The sequence below is a fragment of the Nuphar pumila genome, chromosome 14 (genome assembly GCF_984573655.1).
Source record: "Nuphar pumila chromosome 14, dmNupPumi1.hap1.1, whole genome shotgun sequence".
NCBI lineage: Eukaryota > Viridiplantae > Streptophyta > Magnoliopsida > Nymphaeales > Nymphaeaceae > Nuphar > Nuphar pumila.
Window position 1 is genome coordinate 68,993,247 of NC_143262.1, and position 6,000 is coordinate 68,999,246.

Genomic DNA, 6,000 nt, shown 5'->3' on the forward strand with positions numbered 1-6,000 from the left:
CCTTGATCTATATTTTCCGGGATCTCCTTACACATAATGCTTTTCAAAACCTTGTTTCCAACATACAGGCGCCCCTCAATTCACTATAGGCGAGCCCGACATTATTTGTTTTCTTGCTTTAGTTTCATAGACTTTACGGCTGGCACTCAGTTTTATTAGAAATACCATTATCGACCGGAAATTAGAAAATGTTCTCCGTTACGCATTTCACATGGTTTTGTGCAAGAACAAATATTTTGCAGCATGTAATGAAGACAAAGACCTACTACCAAGGTGCCACCGCCTGACCATCTCTGATCAGGATCGACCGCATTGATGTTGACGCTGCGGTTGGGCTCCCTGGCCATGGCACCTTCGCGTGCACCACTCCACCAGAAAGCGTGAACACCGCGATATCGTCGATGGGCACCATCAACCACGCAGGCATTGACATTGCACTTCACCTCTTTGGCAAGCCAGTATAGCCCACCGGCAGGCACGAAAACCCATTCTACTCCAAGCTTTCATAGGATTGCGCTAGGGTTTCTTTGCTGCCCTATTTTGACACCCCCATATTTCTCTTGCGCTTTGTGAACAAATGGTTTGGATTTATGAGTTTCGCTTCTTTGTAGCTTTGAATGAAGGATTTACAGGCCTGTTGCGGTCATCACACAACATCAATTTTTGAGGGTAACACGAGTAGAAGAGGTGCCACAATGGTGGGGCCAAACCGAAAATCACGAAGGCCTTTGACAGATGGATGACACTTGGACGATAGGGTTGCAAATGGGTCGAATTCAAGAAGAATTTGCAAAATTTGTTTGTCTCGGATCCGAATAGACTCAACTCCTCGATGTATTTTGGGATCCGAAATGAGACCCGTTTGCATCTGTATTGGACGATATTGTAAAGGTTACATAGACAAGTTGATCAATGTACTGCGGTCACTGAACATGCAATGCCTGGCCAGCTACAATCCGCACAGAACAATCGATAGACTCTGGTATATATGCTTTACCTCACAGGAAATGGAGAGGAAAGTGTGTGATGGGTTTGATTCTTTTTTTGTGGACCGTAATGTTCGAGGCTCATGCTTTCAGTGAATTGGATAAGGTTCTCGTCTTCCACCAGTTGTCTGCGGTCATTGTTTCCTGGGCTTGTGCTAAGGTATCCGTGTCTTACAACCACCATTTCTTATTGTTGCAAATCCTACTTCTAGTTAATCAGGGCAATAATCACAGAAAATTAATCACAGGGTTCTTTTGGAAATGGTTATGATAGAAAAGAAAAGTTCACTTTCACAACTCAATGAAAATAAAAACAAAAAAGTTGCTCTTACATCATGATCTCATTGATCTTATACGCCATCGTGTGTGGAGTAATTTTTTCTGTTTTCTTCTCTAGAGACAATCGTTGCTTTTTATACAATGAGATTGTTTTTTAATTGAGAGCTTTGAAATTGAACATGTTTGATGGTCGTACTTGAGGTACTTGGCTGAAGCTCTGCAGCAACACAACAGTTTCACACTGCATAATCATCGTTACCAACTTTGGATTGAAGGGAAACTGGGTGTCTGTTCATTTGACTATGGAATACACGTGCTCATGTGCATGGAACGACAAGATTGAAAGAGGAACCTGCGATTTGACACTGCAATCTTTGCTATGCAAACATTAGTTCCTTCCACAATCAATCAGAATTCACTGCGTGGAAAGTTCAATTGAATGGACCATTCCTTGTGTAGTAGGATGTCACGGATTATAAACGAAGAATGTTTGCATAGCCAAGATTACCATGTTAGTCCATTATTAAAACAACCGAGATGGCAGGCATCCATCAGTCCGTTATTGGAACAACCGAGGCGTAACTTAGCTTGCTTGCATGCAGGAGGTTGTCCACCTACAGCCAGTCGATGGGGAACTAGAGTGCCCACGTCAGTGTAAGAGTAGTAGAAAAGGCGGGCGACATGTGCGGTGGCTCGACGAGGAAAGCACTCCCTAGCCTAAGATAACCCCTCTTAGGATTTTCTCATGTATTCATGGGAAAATACTAACTACTCTTAGTATAGCTTAGGAATTTACTTTTCGAGCTAGGTAAAGTAGCTTTTCCGAGGAGTGCCCCTTGGTAGTAGTAAACCCCGGTCAGAGTATGGATACTCTACCATATTTTGAGTTCGCGATCGGAGTGGGGAGACTCTTAACCTCAAGAGCGGGGTCAGGGCTTTTACAAGCCCAAATAAGTTATCTAACCTCTCTTTTTCATTTTCAGTTAAATTTTTGTTATTTAAATTTGCTAACTGTTAGTTTCTCTTTTTTGTCTATCTCTGAGGCTCGGTGGGTCCCACCACCAAGACTCCCTCTCTCTCTTTCACATGTACTGGTGAAACTTTGTTGAAAAGCCGAGAAAAGCAATTATCATGAAAAAACTCAATCTTGATTGAGTTATCCTTTGCCACATGAGGAAGAATGGTCAAATCTCGTACCAATGGAGCAGCACTGGTATTTTCTAAAATTGAAGGCGAGTTTTCTAATAAAAAATCATTTGTAAAATCTTTTAAAAATTAAATAAAAACTTTTTATTGCAGGTTTTCACATCTACAATTGTTTAGAGACCATGATAGGACCCCTCTATCCCATCCACTAAGATTTCTTGAGTTTTAACTTTTCTAAGCCTTTTCCTGAGTTTTCAACACCTAGACTAGATAGCTACTACCTAGGAAAGTTGTATATCCTAGAGAGATGAAAGGAAAATTACCTCGAGGGATCGTTCATCGAAGCGAATGAAAGGAAGGAAAAAGGTAGGAGCTCCCAATTCTCGACCCAAACATATACTCAAGTAGAGAGCTTATTTAGAGCTCAAGATGTGTGAAAATGAACCCAAGAGGGAGTATATGTAGGCTTTCTGCCATACCCCAGTCCAAGGTCAGAGCCAGTCTAACATATTGTCTCTAACCTTGGTTAGTGTCAGTTTAAAAGATTGCCTCCGACTCAAGTTGGTAACAGTCTAACAGACTGGTTCTGACCTGGGTCGGTGCCAATCTAACATACTAGTTATGATCCCACAAAGCTGGATCAAATCTGGGTTGGGTTTAGATTTATGCCTGATTTGATCCAAAGAATTGACACTAGATGATTACACTCGCTTTGACCCCCTATCCATGTTGGAACTTGATCAAATTCAGACATGAATTTGTAATGCCTAGCATTTTTGATAATTTTAATAATGAAATTTAAATTAATTTAATGATATTTTTTAATAAATAATTAGTTAATGGTTTTTAATTAATTAAATGGAGTAAGGTGTCATGTTGGATCATGGATCCATTTTGTATAGGATCCATAGTTCATATAGGATTCTATTATCCATTAGAATTAATAATTTATTTTTTTAAAAATTAGAAAACCTAATTAAGAACTTAAATTAGTTAGGAAAGAGATTAATTAGGATATCTTCTAGAGAGTTTTGATAGAGTTTGAAACTAAGTAGGAAGCCAAGGAGCGGGGGGCATCCCATAGAGAAAGCCTATAAAGAAAGAGAGAGAAGATTGGAGTTCCATTATGAGTGGAAACTCTAAGTGAGAGAGGAAATAAAAGAGAGATGGACTATTTTGGGGAAGAGTCCCCCACCAAGGAGGACTCACCCAAGAGCCCTCTCTTTTTTATAAAAAGAGAGGTGGGGTCTCCTCTCTCCCATACGATTTTGAGAGAGAGAGAGAGAGAGAGAGAGAGAGAGAGAGAGAGAGGACAAAAGAAGTAAATAGGGGCCAAGGTAAGCCTTCCTCTATATCTTTCTTTTTTTAGTTATTTTCTTAGTATGGTCCGATACAATGTCTATATTTTGGCCTTAGACAACATTCACTTGAGTTGGACAGAGATCTATGGTATTTTTTGGGTATTTTCCATTATGGTTAAATACCCTTTCACATGTTCGTTGTGTTATATGAGTTTATGCTTCAGAGGTACAAATTTATACATTTTATAGCATGTTTAGGATTTAGTATAGGTGGTCGATCCAAGCATAAAATCAAGTTCTTGTAATTGGATTTGTTTTAGAAACCTTATTTTGCTTTCAGAATAATTATTTTAATTCGTATGAGCGATTTAATTCATCTTTAGATAAAAAAAACTAATTAGATTTGTGCTTAATTACATGTTAACAAATATATTTGATGTTTACAACATGTTTAGATGTTTATATGCATGTGTATGATGTGATTATAATGAATTCAAGACCATTGGATGCATGTCTTGGTATTTTTTTTTTATGAAAATCCTGAATTATGGATGTATTTCTTGAAAACTATGTTTTGTCTTGTATTTTTATTCTGATCAGTTTTAAAGAAATTTGTAAATCTCCAAAATAGTGAACTAAAAAAAATCAATTTTAAAAGGATGTTTCAGACATATAAGATGAGTCCCAATTTTTTTTTTGCTCATTTGAGTTTGGATGGGGAGATACGAGCTCTACAAGTCAACATAGAATTTTCTTCTTAACAAAAATTTTGTAATGGCCACAGAAGTTCATTGATTTTATTTCTATCAAATTGCTCAATGTTTATGGTCAAGATTTTTATGTGTTAGTTTATTTATTAAAGAACCCATAATAAAAATCTTGCTCACTAATTCATTACAGTTTGAGAAATAAAATTATGAAAGACTGTTCTGAAACCTAAAATTTCTGGAATACAGTATGTTAAAGAACAAAAACAAACTGGAGTTCTTGAATTTTAATTCTCATTTGGGATGGAGTTTAGACTTGATTTCTTTTAAAACTTATGTCAGACATTTCAAACTAACTACAATAAAAATTACACAATTTATTTCATTTTACAAATTTATTGACTGATGGTCCTTCGGTAAAGCCAAACTGGATAGGTCTATTTTGTGAACAAAAAACCAGTTTCAATAAAAAATTTATTTTCCTCTGATCCGGGATGAGATTAGACCTAGGTTTTTGGATGTAGATAGCTAACATGTATGAGAATTTATAGTAAAATGTTTAGAATTTATTTCATACACTATGATGCATGACAAAATTTATACTGACAAAAAAAATTTTGTTTTGATAATTTTGCATGTAAATTGTTTTGCTTGTTTACATGGGATTGCTCTAGATAGGCTGTGTTGAATTACATGCATGCAAATATTTTAGATGTGAGTTATGTATGCAACATGATGTTGTATGATTGTTTTTGTTAATCACATACAACATGTGACCATGGTGTATGCCTAGTGAGCATTATATGTCATTTAATGGGTAATGCTTACTTGAATGCATGAGACAATTCTAAAGGTGAACTGAATGGTATTAATTATAGCTTATGAGTTCGCTACATATAGGCCTATGGATGGCAATATGGTAGTGCAATATTGATGTATTAATCATATGAATACATTTTTTATATTGTGTTGTGATGTATATGATTAATGGTACTTTTTTGCACATAAAGATACACTATTATTTCTCGAGCGGGTGTATCCCAATCGAAAGATGCACTATGTAATGCATACTATGAGTCCAGCGTTGCTGCATGGAATAAATGAATGTCAACTCACAAAAAAAAATTGATACAACGTATTAATTCCCTTGGTTGCCTACTAGGTGTGGGAACCTCAGTTGCCGGTTGTGGGAATTGTGTGATACTGGACACTGTGAGCATTGATGTTTTTCCAATAGACACATAGGGGGTCCATAGTCCCTAGCCACAGTTGTAAGGGACTTTTCACTGCTTTGCTTAGGTGCAGTGAGGGTTGGCTTTACCTGTTAGGATTTTGGTATACCGAACAAAAGTGGCATTGAGTATGGGTCATTATTGCCCCAACATTGTGCATGTGTTGCCAATGTTCCGACCTGAAGTGTGTCATTGGTTGTTTGAGATTTGTGGGTTTTGACTTAGTTAATAAAACACCATGTGAATAAGATACAAGCTGAGTTATGCACGTGAATGCTCGAGATCTTGCCTGACTCAGTATCATTAGGTAATGGTCATGTAATACCCTAGATTTCCAAAACAAAACTTG